Here is an 18120-nt window from a genome sequence, read left to right as displayed (position 1 = left end):
CAACATTAGTGTTGCTAATAAGAATAGAGAATGAATTTAGAATCAACCACTATATCCATTTATCTGTCACTGTAATGGATTTTTCTATATGAGAACTGGAGTTACAGTTACACTAAATGTTACTAATTTCCTATGTAATTTCTAATTCTCTCAAAATGCTATAAGGGACAGTGAGATGGTATGATGGACAGAGTATGGATCCTGGCATCAGCAGGACATGAGTTTAAAACTAATCTCAGACACTTGCCATTTACTAACTGTGTGACCCTGGGCAAGTCACTAAATCCAGATTGCCTTAGGGAAAAAAGAAATGCTACAGACTTTTCCAATAGTATTTTTTTTTATCACATTTTGCATTGGTATTTGATTTGTCTCAGGTTTCCTATGAGACTGTAAACTTGAAAGTAAGAACCTTATACTGTCATGCCTCTTCCCAAATACCAATCATAGTAAACCTCTCTTGTGTGCTTCTCCATAAAGATTTGTTGAACCAAATTTTGGATGTGTGCATGGGTGAATTTAAAAATAATAAAACTAGGGAAACTTCTGGATCATGTGAACAGTAGGATGAAAGCCTAGACATTTTCTCTAGTGTCCATGACTTTTCATACATCATCAAAACAGAAATTATACTCCAAACATAAATTTCAATTCATCCCTTGGTCTAGGACATCTGGCATTCAAAAGTAGGTCAAAAAGAAAACCCAGAACCAGGAACTGATGCTTTCTGACACCGAGCTCAATATGTTGTCAGCATCAAGTCTGCAGTAATGATATGACAGACTTAGATCAAAACAACCCTTGTATTCCAGTCTACTCTCTCACATTTCAGTACCATAGAACTCTAGTCCCAGGCTTTAAAATTTTTCCTTGACCCTCATCTACCAACTTGGCTCACCCATTCAGGAGCAAAAGTCTACAGGGACTGAAACCTGGAAGCCTCAACAGTGATTTAGGGAAAGCCATTTCTGCCAGTGCTGGGAAAAGCAGGCTTTGAATTCTTGGTGTAAGCAGGATCTGTACTTCCAGTACTGGAACAGAGAACCAAGGAAAAGAGAGGGATTGGACACCAAAACAGTACCTGTCCATGTGGTAAGCTATACAACACTCTATCAAACCTGAGGAAAGACTATAATATCTTGCAGGGATCAGTTCTGATCACCCCAAAATCAGTTGGGGCAGAGACCTAGGCTGATCAACCATGAATTTCTCAATGTGAGAGGAGGCTGAGATGCTTTGAGATCCAGTCCTCAAGAAAGTCACATTCAGAGGAGTGGGAATCAGAAGTCAGCGATAAGGAAAGTAAGAGATGAGTGTGAACAACTGAAAGTGTCAAAGATTTCAGGAAGAAGAAATCTGAAAGACTTTGGACATAAACAGATAAAGCAACAGGAAAATACAGTAACAGAAGAAAATATGACCTTCAAATCCAGTAAATGAGTTCAGACATCTATGAAAAAAATTCTGCAAAATTAAGGAAAATGATCCAAAACCTGAGGATCTTGTGAAATTTAAGAATGTGGAACCACAACACATTGTTATGAGTGGTTTAAAAGAGAAATGAGAATTATGAGAACAGAATTTAAGTCTTGCACAGTGCAAAATAATGAACAGAATAGAAAAACTTGAATATGTAATGGCAAGCTTCACCAAACAAAAAAGAGAGGAAAAATAGATTGTAAATTCACAGAAATGAAAGAAAACAAAAAACATTTACATTAAAAGAAAATATGCTCACTGTGTAAGCAAAATGTACAGATCTGAAAGACATAATGAGACAACTTTAGTATCATAGGTCTCTCAAAGGAAGGTGACAGGGCAAAAAAAATTTAACACCATAATGAAAGAAATAATAGAAGAAATTCACCCAGAACAAATTTCAATTGAAATAATTCACAGATCACCTCTGGGGGAAGAAGGTTGCAAATTCCGACACATACTGGTTAAATTGAATTATTCAATTAAAAAACAAGAAGTTCTGCAAGTCATCAAAAGAAAGATCATCAAATACAAAGGAAAGGACATTGGAATAATGTAAGAATATTACACATCTAGGAGAAAAAGGAGGAGGGAATGGAATAATATATTCTAAAGAGCAATGAAGTTCAAAATGCAGCCCAGGATGACCTAGTCTACAAATCTGAACTTAATCAGACATGATGAAAGATGGATATTCAATAACAGGGAAGAATTTGAAACATTTATTAGAAAAAAACCTGAAACTGGAGGGATTATTTGCTTCTCAAATATTCTAAACAGTAGAGAGGAGTGAATGTATAAATCTGATAGAGGTAATAATGAAGTGGACAGGGGGCTTTATGGATAGAAACTAGTGACATCCCTTCCTATAGGTCAATGCTTCTTTTGTGGAACTACATTATAACACGGGACAATATAGCAAAGAGATGGTGCAACAGGAAATAGAGAGGAGTGAGAGATGTACTAGATTCAAATAAAGAGATAGCAATGAGAAGTTGACTTCTGTGGTCTCAGAAAAAAGAAGAGCCAAAAAGGAGTAGGTGATGAGGAAAGGTTGAGGAATTTAAAAGGGGAAGGAAGGAAGGAAGTCTTACTTTGGAAGTAGAAGGAAGTTCTACCCTGGTAAAGGAAGATGAAGCTTGAGGGATCTAGTTTTTTTTTTTTTTTGAAGGGGGCAGTTTGAACTTGAGGGCAACTGATACTTGGAGGAGTGGGAGAACATGGACACAGGGAAAAGATTTCTGGGCAAATGTAGAAAAAAAGGTCAACACAAAACAGTATAACTCAATGGGGATGGGGGGAGGGATAAAGGAGGAAAGTGTCCAACCCATGGGGTAGTATCCTTGCTGACATCTGCAATAATAGACATTATTCTCAGAGTGAGGCACAATGGAAAAGAGAAATCTATGGAATATATCTCACAAGGAAGTAACAGAAGGTGCCTAAAGAGCAGAAGTTAGAATGGATATCTTGGAACCTTTGATTGTATGAAAAATATAGGGAAAAAAAGAGAGATGAGCTGATTACTGGGGTCAACACACTTTTGAGGAGGGACAGGATGAAAGAAGAGAGAAAATAGAATAAATGGGAGTGGGGAGGAATAGAAATGGAAGGAAATATAGCTAGAAATAGCACCTATGGGAAAAAATACTGAAGCAACTTCTCTGATGGATTTATGATAAAGAAGGCAACTCATCCCAGAGACTGAGTTGATGTAATCTGAGCACTTACTGTAGGACACTTTTTTTCCCCTCTCACTTCATTTCTCTTGAGGTTTCTCTATCTTTTGGAGATGGGGAAGGAGGATTTATGTTTATTTTCACAATAAGATTATTGTAATAATATGAAAATAAATAAATCATAAAATTAAAAAAATAATGCATTCAGAAAATAAAAGAGAAGATGGGAGAAAACTTACTATGCATTAAGTGAATTCAAAAAAAGCAGATGTTGACATGAAGCCATAAGACAAAAACAAAAACATGCTAATGATGAAACAACATACCAAAATTTCCGGGATACACCTAAAGCAATGCTTGAGGGAAAATAATATCCTTTCAAACACATATTAACAAAAGAGAAAAAGAAAGATTAAGACCTAATTATTCATTTAAAACATTAGAAAATCAAATAAATGTACCTTAAAATAAGTACACAGAAAAGAAGACAAAAATTAGAGCTAAAATAGAGAAATTAGAAATAAAAACTCATACAAATTACAAAGTAAAACTAAAGGCTGAATCTTTGAAAAACTAAGTTAATAAACTTTTAGGTAACCCGATTAAAAGAAAGAGACCAGAAAATCAAATTAATAAATGAGCAAAGTGAAATCACTAGAAAACAAGAAGAAATAAAAAGAAAAAGCAGAATATAGACACAGTTGTATGCTAACAAATCTGAGAACAGAAATTAGGAATACTTTCAAAAATATAAAATACCCAAACTAGCAAAAGATTAGACAGAAATCTTCAAAAAAAATTCAGAAAAAGATCTAAATGTAAAAGAACTACCCAAGGAAAAAAATCTCCTAGACCTGATGAATTCACAGGAGAATAATATCAAACATAAAATACAGTTAGTACTATATTTCAAAAATTAGTCTTAAAAATTGAGAAAGAATCCTACCAGAATTCTTTTATGCAACAATGTAGTCCTAATACCTAAACAATAGAAAGGTAAAACAGAAAAAGAAAACTATAGAATGATATCATTAATGAATGTTGGCTCAAAAATTTTTAAACAAAATCCTAACAGATTCTAGTGATTTATTCAAATAATCATTCATTATGATCCAGTGAGATTTATACCAGGGATGCAAGGATAAGTTGACATTAGGAAAACAAGAAAGATGGTTAATCATATTAAAATTCAAACTATCCCAAACCATATCATCATCCAAGTAAATACAGAAAAAGTCTTTGAAAAAGCACAACATTCTTCCATGCTAAAAGTCCTGTCATATGCAATAGAGGAATACATTAGAACCTTTTCCAGGAGATGGAAGAGTACAATAATGATGCCTACTCTCTTAACTATTATTTAATATAGTTTTGGGAAAGCTAGCAATAACAACATAGTAACTACAATAATTTAAATAGAAAGAATGCCATACCAAAAAAATTAAAAGTAAATGTGACACAATTTTGAAAATTAAGTAGGAGTCAAATAAATAGACATGAGAAGAAAGTTCCAATTTACTCCTTCATGGAAGTATGAGATTCACAGGCATCACATTGCACAAGTTTTCAGACTTTCTCAATATATCCAGCAGTGGTACTGACTTTTTTTCCCTTTGTCATTTTGTCATTTTTGGATAATTTTTAGGGGGGGGGGAACACATGAAGTATCATGGTTATGTAGGAATTAGAAAATATCAATAAAAATCATAATAATATTAGGTATTGCCTGCAAATCTGATACTCAATGGGACTTTAGAAGATTTTCTACACAATAAACATCTTTTTAAATTTAATTTAATAAACGTTTGCTCATTGACATGAGAAGAAAAGCACATGAGGAGCCAGGAAAACCTAAATTCAAATCTATGTGCCTTTTTTTTGAAGAATCAGGGTTGAACAGCGGATTGAAGAAAAATAATAATTTCAAAGGGCAGGATAGAGAGAAAGTCATTCCAAGAAAGGAGGATTTGTTGTTCTTGTGGTTGTTGTTATTTAGTCATTTCAATTATGTCCAACTCTTAGTGATGCCATTTGGGTTTTATTGACAAAGATAGTGGGATGCTTTTCCATTTTCTTCTCCTCATTTTCAGATGAGGAAACCGAAGCAAAGAGGGTTAAGTGACTTGTCTAGGATCATATAACTAATGTCTAAGGAAGGATTTGAACTCAGATCTTCCTGACTCCAGGCCTCACATGCTATACAATGTACCATAAAGCATATGCAAAATACGTATAGCAGCAATAAATTCAGAGCTACCATGGGACAAACAGAGCTTTGCTTTAGATATTGGCATCTGATGGGAAGGGCATGAGCTTTTCCTACCCCAGAAGTGTTTTTTCTTTTTTCTTTTTCTTGGTTTTTGCAAGGTAATGGGATTAAGTGACTTGCCAAAATCACAGTTGGGTGATTATTGTGTCTGAGGCTGAATTTGAACTCCAGACTCCAGAGCCAATGGTCTATCTACTGCACCACCTAGCTGCCCCTGTATCATCTAGCCAGCCTATGCCCCCCCCCCTTTTTTAAGAAAGATTTTATTTATTTTGAATTTTACAATTTTTCCTCTAATCTTGCTTCCCTCCCCTCACTCCCCACAGAAGGCAGTCTGTTAATCTTTACATTGTTTCCATGGTATGCATTGATCCAAATTGAATGTGATGAGAAAGAAATCATATCCTTAAGGAAGAAATAAAAAGTATAAGAGACAGCAAATTACATAATAAGATAAGATTTTTTTTTTTAAATTAAAGGTAATAGTATTTGTTCTTTGGTCAAACTCCACAATTCTTTCTCTGGATACAGATGGTATTCTCCATTGCAGATACCCAAAATTGTGCCTGATTGTTGCACTGAGCATTAAGGTTGTCCATCACCCGCATGTTACTGTTGGAGTGTACAATTCTTCTGCTTCTGCTTATCTCACTCAGCATCAGTTCATGCAAATCCTTCCAGACTTCCCTGAATTCCCATTCTTCCTGGTTTCTAATAGAACAATAATGTTTCATCACATACATATATACAGTTTGTTAAGCCATTCCCTAATTGAAGAACATTCACTTAATTTCCAATTCTTTGCCACCACAAACAAGGCTGCTATGAATATTTTTGTACAAGTGTTATTTTTACCCTTTTTCATAATCTCTTCAGGATATAGACCCAATAGTGGTATTTCTGGATCAAAGGGTATGCAAATTTTTGTTGCTCTTTGGGCATAATTCCAAATTGCTCTCCAGAAAGGTTGGATGAGTTCACAACTCCACCAACAATGTATTAGTGTCCCAGATTTCCCACATCTCTTCTAACATCGATCATTGTCCTTTCTTATGCCTTCCCTTTTAATGATATTCTTTGAAACTTTCCTTTTCACCCTTTATTTTCTTTCTTTTCTATTCTGGTATACACTGAAACCTGCCTTTCTCTTATAAACACTACATTATTTGACAACCTCTCCAAACCTGGCTACTTCTTCTCTGCTATTCTCTAATACACAGGACCAAGATGAATTGAAATACTTTTCTCTTACTGCTGCCACTTTTAGAGTCTCCCACCACTATCATTCAGTAGATCTTTTAAAGTTCCCTTCGGTCATTCTAGATCTTTATTGTTGTCAACCATGAATGGTACTTTCATTCTTCCAAAATAAATTTGGAATCTGGGTAATGATCTCCAAACTTAAACCCTTCATACTTTGAACATCCTAAAGCTTCCAACTACTTAACGTCCATGAGACTCTGTCACCATCCTATAACAACTATCCATGAGAATAGTTATAACTTAGACTCTATCATTCCACCTGACCATCATTCAGTGAATTCACTATTCTCCTGAGGGGGGAGAGAAAAGGATAATATTGGGGAAGAGTGAATAATGGAACTGAAATTCATTTGATCTATGTATTGGTTGCCTACAGGTCAAGAAATGCACAGTGTCCCAGATTAAGAAGTAAAGAGTCTTCACTGTATTCTGCCTTGGTTGGATCAAGTCTGGAGTATTGTGTTGTCTGAGTGCTATATTTTAGCAAATTAAGACTGACATGTAATAAGATAGAGACCATCCAGGGACTGGCCATCAGTATGATTAAATGTCTTCAGATCATGACATATGAGGTTCAGTTGAAGAAATGGGGTAGATAAAAAATTGTGATGACAAATTTAGGATTATAAATCTTCATAATGACTAAAACTATTTTAAAAAATGGCATGGATTCCTGTGGGAAAGAGTGGGTTCCTTCCTTACTCCAGGACCATTAGCTAAGACTAGCTATCCATTTATTAGATATTTTGTAGAGAGTAAGTAGACTTCTTCAGGTATGAATTGAACCCAATGAGCTCTGAGGTTGCTTCCAACTCCAAGAGTATATACTCTATATTATTAACTCAATAAACAAAGATTACATGAAAGAGGGTTGTATGTAATAAAATTTTTAAAAAAGAGAGGGCTCAACCAGATCATTCAGGGTTTTCAAATGCCATGAGGGATTTTTGTATTTATAGTGGATAATGGGGAAGGGCAATTAGATCTTGATATGCATAAGAAAGATTACTTTGACAAAAGCATAAGGGAAGAATTAGGAAGAGTAGAGATTGGAGGTGAAACAGGTAAGGAGATCAGTTGGGAAGCTTATTACAATAGCATAGGTGTTAAAAAGTTTAGAAAGGATGGGGATGAGGAAAAATATATATCAAAAACCCTGTTGGGGCGGCTAGGTGGCATAGTGGATAAAGCACCGGCCTTGGAGTCAAGAGTACCTGGGTTCAAATAATTACCTAGCTGTGTGGCCTTGGGCAAGCCACTTAACTCCATTTGCCTTGCAAAAAAAAACCAAAAAAAAAAAACCCCTGTCAAGGTAGCAATGATAGGACTTATTAGCAGACTGAATGTGGTTAGTGAGAAAGAAAGAGAGGAATAAAGAGTCTGGAACACTAGCCTAAGAGATTGAAAGAATATTGTCATCTTAAAAAAAAAAAAAGAGGAATTTGGGAGGAGGCGGAGGTACAGGCCTTTGACAAGAAGGTACATTATGAAGTATAGTTTTGGGATAGACTTTGACTTTGAGGTATTGCTAGGAAATGCAGGTAGGAATCTCCTGTCAACATATAGCAATTCAGGGCTAGAACAGATCAGTGACAGATCAGGAGTAGAGAGAGAGAGATACAGATTTTTTGTAGTCTTTTGAAAAAGCCATGAGAATGGGTTACGTCACAAAGGAGAAAGGATGGAGAAAGAAAAAAAGAGATTTAAAGACAGAATTCTAAGAAATGTCTACCCTTAAGGAATAGAAGAAAATAAAAAGAACCCCAGGAAGGTTAAGGAGAGGAGTAGAAGGAAAGGAAAAATCAGAATAGAAGATAATTATAGAATATCAGAACTGGAAAGGGCCTCAGTATTCATCTATTTCGATTCACACCTAAACAGAAATCTCTTTTATAACATCCCTAACACATAATCATTTGATATATCTCTTGGAATGGAAAATTTCCAGAGTTCCTGTTATAACTCTTTTCACTTTAGAATAGCTTTCACTCTTAGTAAACTTTCCCTTCCTTTGGGGTAATTATGAACTGTTATAGAAACCAAGAGATGAGCAATATCAAGAGAGAAGGGATGAATAGTAAGTAGTGTCAAATATCAAGTTGTAAGCTTGCTTATATTTAGTGAAGTTACTATATATGTTGGGATTGGAATTAACTTCCAGAAAATCATAGGCTTTCTCATTTTTTTCTATGTGATACTTATACTCTGTGTCCTTGATATCCATAAGGTTAAATTGAAGACCATTATCTCATCCCTTCTTTCATCCACATGTTACCTTTTTATTTTTCTCAGACTGCATGTGTCTACTTACTCTTGGGAAAAAGAATGAATATTCTTTCTTTTGCAATATCACTATCCTTCAAGTTTCTTTTCCTGAGGTCTGTAGAGGACTGAATTTCCTGTTACCTTGAGGCTATTTATGTCCACTGGTTATTCCTCCCCCTTCCCTAGGTATGAATATTATTTATTATCTAGTCCAAGGTTTTCCAACCTTAGATTATCTTGGGGCTACATTAAAATAAAATAATTATTTGAGGGCCACATCCAGAATAAAAAAATACAGTCCATGTTCAATGGCTACATTAGGGCTCTGGGGCCAAGGTTCTTAGCTATAAAAGGTTGCTTCATTACTTCTTAGAAAGTAGGAAATGACACATCATCAATGCAATAGACGTGAAGTACAAAAGTAAACAAAACAACAAAGCAACAGCACAATAATATAAAGGTAGGCATCCCAGAGATCGACTGAAAATTCCATGTGACATATTCTGTCCATAGTGCTTAAAAACATCAAAGAAAATTAACATCAATGAAATTATTTGTTAGAATTAAAAATTTTTGCTCTAAATCATTACTTATTAGAGAAATGCAAATTAAAGCATCTCTGAGGTGCCACCTCACACCTCTCAGACTGGCCAATATGACCAGAAAGGATCATAATCATTGTTGGAAGGGTTGTGGGAAATCTGGGACACTATTACATTGTTGGTGGAGTTGTGAACTCATCTAACCTTTCTGGAGAGAAATTTGGAACTACGTCCAAAGGACAACAAAAATGTGCATACCCTTTGATCCAGCAATGCCACTACTGGTCTGTACCCTGAAGAGATGATGAAAAAGGGTTAAACTATCACTTGTACAAAAATATTCATAGCTGCCCTGTTTGTGGTGGCAAAGAACTGGAAATCAAGTCAATGTCCTTCAATTGGGGAATGGCTTAGCAAACTGTGGTATATGTATGTCATGGAACATTATTGTTCTATTAGAAACCAGGAGGGATGGGAATTCAGAGAAGCCTGGAGGGATTTGCATAAACTGATGCTGAGTGAGATGAGCAGAACCAGAGGAGTGCTGTATACCCTGATGGCGACCTGGGGGTGATGATCAACCTTGATAGACACGCTTATTTCATCAGTGCAATAATCAGGGACAGTTTGGGATTGTCTGCAATGGAGAATACCATCTCTGTCCAGATAAAGAACCGTGGAGTTTGAACAAAGTTCAAGGACTATTTCCTTTAATTTAGAAAAAAAAATTGCTATCTTACTGTCTGATCTTGTTATCTCTTGTACTTTATGTTTCTTCTTTGGGGATGTGATTTCTCTCTCATCACACTCAATTTAGATCAATGTACAACATGGAAACAATGTAAAGACTGATAAATTGCTTTCTGTGGGAGGTGGGGGAAAGAAGTGAGATGGGGAAAAATTGTAAAACTCAAAATAAATAAAATCTTTAAAAAAGAATTAAAATTTAATACCATTCTATGCAAATTATTATTTTATTTTTTTCACTCATGAAAATTTAAATTCACAGGTGGGTTGCATAAAATTGCACTGCAGGTTACATGCAGTGGGTATTTTGGAGAAGTCTGTTTCTGATCTAGTCTATTATGATTCATAACCGGGGACCACAGAATGAGTGGAAGAGATCCTTAACTTTGGATAAGAAAAAAATCATCTTTATTTCAATGTATTTGGTTTTCTTTGAAATCTTACAAATTTTATTTTATGAATTTAAAAAAATTATTTTAGAAATTCTCACCAGATTGCCAAAATGGTCTAAGATAAAAAAAAGGTAAGAATGCTTGCTATATCTTCTTATCTTTAGAATGCTATGTAGGTACCTTGTAGAAAGGTTCGGTATCAAATGCAACAAGTCAATCAACACCACTTTTGCAAACGTGGTACAAAAAGGGAATATCTCTTGATGTCTCAGGGGTAGAACAAGGGTCTAGAGGTTTGATCCCTGTAAAGTTTTCATATAGAATACTTCTAGAAGGGGGCACTCAAACTCCTATAAGACAGAATTTGAGATTCTAAGTCCTGGCTATGTTCTGATGGGCAAAGACCAAGTCAAGAAATAGTGACAATACCATCATGATAAGCAGCAACCTGAGCATCAGTGAGAGTTGACTATAATTTAGGATGCAAAGTTTTTTAAAGTTTTTTAAAAAAGAATTCTAAAAATTATTTTTACATGTAATTGGTAAAAAATAAAATATTTAACAATTTTTTTAAAAAAGAAAGTTGACTACACTGCTAGAACTTTTGACATAAAAATATAATCTAAACCACACAATGAAAAAACAACTGAGTACTTGTCAACATTCCTAGTAAATCTGTGTGTTCAGTAGTCAATGTTAAAAAACAAAAACAAACACACAAAAATACTTTAAAGTTTTAGCTCAACAAGTCAATAAAGACTTTGAAATATTGAAATAGCATTCAAATAGTATTTTTAAAATAGCTATTTTTACAATTTTGAAAGACCTGTGAATTCTAATCAAAACAATGACCAACCACAATTCCAGAGAACTCAAGATGAAATATGCTGCCCACTTCTTGACAAAGAGGTGATGGACTCTGAGAATAGAATGAGACAATTTTTTTTTAATTTAAGGCAATGGGGACTTGCCCAAGGTCACACAGCTAGGCAATTATTAAGTGTCTGAGTTCGAATTTGAACTCAGGTCCTCCTGACTCCAGGGCCGGTGCTCTATCCACTACGCCACTTAGCTGCCTCCCAAGACAATTTTTTTTTAACCAAGGTTAATACAAGAATTTATTTTATTTGAGTATACATGTCTGTAACAGGGATTTTGTTTTTCTGGTTTTCTTAATGGTAGAGGAAAATGAGAGAAAGAAAACAGACCCTTTATCAGAAAAAAATAAAAATTTAATTTTAAAAAATATCTATTTGATATTATGTAGACTATTTGTGCTTTGAAAATTTTGAATCATGGTACCATATAATTTCACTGTTAGTATCTATTCCATTCATGTCCCCCAAATAATGTTTTCAACAAAAAGTCCCACAAGGGGCCATCCAGCTTCTGTTTGAAGACTACCACTGAATTAAACCTCCTGGGTTAGTCCATTATACCTTTGAGATGTCTCAACTGTTAGGAAATTTTTTCCTTATATCTAACCCTAATTCACCTTGAGAGAAGAGCTTTCTGAATTGATAAAATTATGGATCCTTAAAGCATTGGAATCCTTGTTACCACGGGATTCCTGAGATCTTACAATTAAAAGAACTTGCTATTTATGCATAAAGCCCTGCTACTCAATCGTGTTTCAAAAGATTTACTGATCTTTTCTGAACTTTTAAAATCTTTGCCTGTCAATTTGATTTTGAAGTATCATAGATGGTTCATCTGAATATAGAGAACTGGTACAATGTTAAATACAATGGAGTGTATTTTTATTTATATAATTTTTATCCAAATCTTTTTCCCTCAGTGCCTAACTTCTTTTGGATTTATTCTTGTCTTATTTATTTTGTTTATGTACATTCTTTGGGCAGTGCTTATTTAAACTTCTGATCTAGTATTTTCCTTTTTTGTTCCCTTAGATTCAAGGCTATGGAAGAATAAGATTTTTATAACTCTATCTCATTTCTTGACCAAGAGAAAAACACAACAGTGGCCACCATGAGACAAGTTTATTGCTTTTAGAAGAGGTACAGAAAATTAGTAGGGTTGCTTCCATCTCTGACAGTCTAAAATTTTTTATGTGTGTGTTGGGGGGTGGAATTTCATTGATGTGTCCAATTCTCAGTGTTGAAACCCCTCCATTCTAATGTAAATCAATTGCTTATCTCTAACCCAAAGTCTTAAAGGATCACTTTGGTCTTTGACAGATTGAATGAATTGCTCATGGTCACACAGTCAGATATGTAAATTCAGATCTTCCAGGTTATAAGGCTGCTCCCCTCTAATATTCTACATAATAACATTTTTTTTTATTCTGGGACCCATTTGCATGAGTTCCAGAGTTAAAAGAAGATTTGTTTTCTTCCTTACCAAGAACCAAAATCCTTTGTGTGAACAGTCCTCTCTTTTTAGCATTTTATTATTCACTTGTGACAAGTTGTACTTTCCCCAAGAATTATTTTCTATTTCTTTGTCTGACAGTTATGATTATACACTTAAGGAAAGAAGACATTAAACTTGTTCTAAACCAATAATTTATCAATGGGAACAAATAGGGACAGATTATCTTTTTTTAAGTGAGTAAAAATTTGGTCTCTTACAATAGAAATATTCTTTGACATTAAGAAATAAAATTAAAAGGATCATGGAAACATATAGTGAAGAATTTGAGGAAGTACATAAAGGATATCTATATATATATAGGAAATGGATAGAATAATATGTATATAGGGTACTTTTTCTTAAATTTCAAGGATATATAAATTATATTAATTTTGAATATGAAAATTAGGCTGTTTCATTTTGACTCATAACTAAATTTGTGATGTATTTGTCCTAATTATTGTCATGTGATACAGTATAAAGAGAGTTGGCTCTGGAGTCAGAAAATATGGGTTCAAATTCCATCTCTAACAATAAGTGTGTAACTTGGCAAGTCAACTGAGTCCTTAGATATCAGTTTCTTTATCTATAAAATGACAAAGTTCAGCTAGGTAGTCCATTCCAGCTCTAGATCTTTAATACCATTATTTCATCTTATGGAGTCTGTATGACAATCATTCAGCATTTATTAAACACCTACTGTGTGCCAGATACAATGCTAAGCATTAGTGTTACCAAGAAAGGTTAAAAACTCTCAAGGAACTCACAGCCTGACCAACAAGACAAAAATGCAAACAGAAAAGTACAAACAAGATACAGAAAAAGATAAATGGCATAAAATCTCAGTGGGATAAAAGGCTCGAAAATTAAGAAAAGACTGGAAGGCTTTTTGTAGAAAATAGTACTTTTAGCTGAGATTTCAAAGAAGTCAAAGAATCTGGGAGGTGGATATGGGGAGAGAAAGTGCTGTTGTCAGGGTGTCAGTGAGAATATCTGAAGTGTTATGTAAAGGGGAATAAGGAATCCTCTGTCATAGGATCACAGAATATATGGAGGAGGGTAAGGTATAAGAATACTAAAGAGGTAGAAAGAAGCAAGTTTTGAAAGACTTTAAAAACCAAACAAAAAGAGTTTATATTTGATCTTGAAGGTAATAGGTAGACACTGGGCTTTATAAAATAAAAGTGATTATAGTGAGACCTGCATTTTAGGAAGATCAATTTGACAGCTAGGAGGATAGGTTGGAGTGTTGAAATACTTGAGGCAGGGAGACTAACTAGGCAACTATTGCAATCATCCAGTAGTAAGGTAATTGAGGGCCTGGATCAGGGTGGTGTTGGTTTTAGAGAGGGTCATATACAAAGAAATATAACGCAGATAGAAATGACAAAGTTCGATAATCAAATGAATATGGTGGTAAAAGAAAATGAGGAGTCAGGTATGACCTCTAGGTTGCAAATCTAGGTATCTGAGAGGATGGTGGTTCCCTCAACGATAATAGTAATGTTAGGAAGAGGAGAGCATTTAGACATAAGAATCCATCTCTAAGAGCCCTAGCTATTAAGCCAAAACACCTGGACATAATAACAGGTTTGTTACTTATTACCTGTATGATCTGGGAAATGTTACCTCCCTTCTTTGAGATTCATTTTCTTCACATGGCAAAGAAAGGGAAGTTTGGTCTCTAAAATCCCTTTCCAGATCTAAATTTAGTGATTTTATGATTTGTATCAGTTGGTGTTAAACTCATAGAAATAGTCAATTAAGCCAAACATAAGAATCCCTATTATAATCCCTAATTATAATCCCTATTATAATCCCTAATACCATTATTTGTTTTATTGGTTTTTTACATTTATATTTTTAAATTTTTCTAATTACATTTTTATCTGGTTAGGATGTACTTAGGAGTCTTGTGGGGCACATGGACCACATATCGGACACCCATGATTTACATGAAGGCTAATGAATATTTTAGTAATGTGGAATAGATTTTTTTCTTATTCATCATTTGAATAAACCATTTGCTTCAAATCTATATTATAAAATGTCCAATCCAAAATGTTTACTATTTACAAGTTAAAGTTAGGCTGACTTTGCCTATTAAAAGTCTCTATAGCAATAAATTGCTTAAATGATTGTTTTTATTTGTAGTGTCCAAGCTCTGTCAGGAAGTTTGTTTATATTTGAAAACTGAAGAGCAGAATTTTCTTGGATACATTTAAAGTGAAAGTAATGTGATGTTTGTCCTTCCTTCTTGAAGACCATGATATCAGGGAGGTGATTCTATGCACATGAATTGGATTTGAGTGAGGGATTGCTGTGCTAAGTTTCCAGCCTCACTTTCTTCTCCAGAGCCATCTGGGTCCAGTGACCAGATATTAATCAGAACTACTGGAGATGACCCTGGATGCAGGGCAATCAGGGTTAAGTGACTCGCCCAAAGGTCATACAGCTAGTAAGTGTCTGAGGTCAGATTTGAACTCCAAGGCCAGTGCTCCATCCAGTGCACCACCTAGCTGTGCTTAAAGTGAAAGGTGACTTCTAGGGCAGAGTAAAGATAATTGTTATGCACTCATATCTGACTCTTCATGACCCCCTTTAGGGTTTTCTTGATAAAGATTCAGGAGTGATTTGACATTTGACTTATTTTACAAATGAGAAAATTGAGGCAAATAGCGACTTGTCCAGGGTCACACAGTTATTAAGTGTCTGAGGCCAGATTAGAACTCATGAAAATGAGTCTTCCTGATTCCACACTTGAACATGGGAAAATGAGTCTTCCTGACTTAAGGCCTAACACTCTAACCACCAGACCACCCAGCTGTTCCTGGAAGGGTACCCGAATTCAAATGCTACTTCTGTTATTTACTAGCTCTGTAACTTTGTTCAACTCACCCAGGATACTTGAATTTTCTCATCTGTAAAACAAGATTTAAAGACAGCCTCTAAGTTTCCTTCTGCATCTAAATATATGATGTTATGAACTGATATGGAGATGCTCTAAATATTTTTTAAATTGTTGACTTTTTTTTTCTGAAAACCAAATTCTTTTCTTTTAAACTAGGAATTCTCTGATAAAAGCCCATTGCTTCTATTCCCCTAAATTAGATCATTCGTCCATTCCTAGCTGCCCAGGAGCATACTACCCATCATGCCCAGGATTGTTTGGCAGCCCCACAGTTGGTTGGAAAGTGACTCATTCAGCTGCACTTTTCCACAGTCTAGCCATACTGAAGATAACTGAAGACAGCTTCTCTTCCTCCACTTGGTAAAATAAAGGGCTTCTCTTTGACTTGCAAAATTACAACCTAATTGAAAAGTATTGTTCTTCCTTGGATCCTCTCAGAAGGCCACATAATCACCATTTTAATTAGCCCTAATTCATTTTACATTTGCTTATTTTACTGTTAACTTTCCCAGAACTGTAATTTTTTTTTTTTACAATTAGAACATCTGAATTTTAATTACATTACCATCAAGAAGCTCATTAAAGTCACTTAATTGGCAACATTTCCAAAAAAACCTTAGCTGAGTTTAATATATTTTAAAGAGTTCCTGTCAAAGTATAATTTAACCATTACAAACAGCTTGGCAACAACATTTGCATAAAGATCTGTCAGTCTCTGAAAAATGCTCAAATGTTGGGAAAATCAGATTCGTTACTCACACATTTCCTTTAATGAAACAGACTAGAAGGGTAGGAGGGGGGGAGGGAGAGATGTTATTTATCATAGGGTTTACACTTTGCAATCCTTTTATAGCCATAATTAACCTGAGCTCTCATATTTGAAAAGTTTCCTATTCAAAAAGCCCCAAGAAGGGCTTCCCTCCCTATGCTTCTGCTATCTGTGCCAATCCTTTCCTTCTCATTCAGTATTTTTAAAAACTAGATCAAAGGCCCTATGCAATCTTGTCTAGATTTTGATTCTAGCAATATTGTTTTGTGAAACCTTTCCCATAGTTCAGGGTTGCCACCTCCATGGTACTTTAGGGTGGTAGAATCTTTTTCTTCTTATCTCCTTGAATATATTAATGTCTTTCATTATGCTGTCTTTTATTTCAGGTATGACAACTCTCGCACTAGTTTGTAGATTCCTTTTATCCCCCATTTTCCCCTTTATCTCAGTCTGTTGCCCATAGAAGAAAGTTAATTTTTATTGAGTGAATGGACAAAATTTGTATTATTTACATAGGATGATATTTCTGAAAGCACTAATTGGAGCTTGAACTTTTTCCCTTTCTCCCCCCCGCCAAAATGAAGAAAAATGTAGTGTTGGAGAATTATTCTTATCACTTAGCTTGCATGATATCTATCTTTCCTGAAAATAGAAAATGTGTGATCCTTTTAACCCTCCCTTATTATCATTTGGCACATTTTTTTTCTTTTGATATTGTTCCAGTTTGTTTGCACTTTAGCTGTGGATTCCAACCCAGAAGGAGAATCCAATAAAACTAACTATACCAAGGTCCCTTACTAAACTTGTTAGCCAATTTACTGAATCTTAGTTGTGCATATTAGTATAATACACAATCATTTTTTTTCTTGTCATGTATGTTTTTCTCAACTCTGAAAACTCATCAGGAATACATCCTTGTTCCTTATTCTTTAGCCATGAGGTATTCTGGAGAAATTCTAAAAGCAGAGTAATATAATAAATGAGGACTTATTACATATTTGTAGCTATCAAATGTTATGGCTGCTATATATTTTATTAGGTACTAACTTGTAATTTTCTCAGGGAGAGAAAATAAATTGATTTCTCAGGGAGAGGAAAAATAAATTGACTCTATTCAATAAATTGTTTGGCTGTTTTTCATTTTGAGTGTAGAGAAGGTTGAATTGACTTATTGGGATTATCCCTGGGAGTTTGTCATCTCTGATACACCAAAATGTTCACTTTCTCCCTAGAGTTCTTGGAATTTTCCAGGGAAGCTCTGGTTCCATTCTCTTTGTATTTCTCACATTGGGTGTGATGAACTCCCTGACTGGGTTGGTTTCTTCAGGCCAATTTAACCTTTGCTATGAGAGGAATATTAATGCAACCTTTCTTGTAAGACTCTATTTTAAATAATTCTTAGTTAATATATTCCTATAAATTTTTAATCTT

The sequence above is a fragment of the Macrotis lagotis genome, chromosome 1 (assembly GCF_037893015.1).
Source record: "Macrotis lagotis isolate mMagLag1 chromosome 1, bilby.v1.9.chrom.fasta, whole genome shotgun sequence".
In the NCBI taxonomy this organism is placed as follows: Eukaryota; Metazoa; Chordata; class Mammalia; order Peramelemorphia; family Peramelidae; genus Macrotis; species Macrotis lagotis.
Note: the sequence above shows the minus strand (reverse complement) of the source record.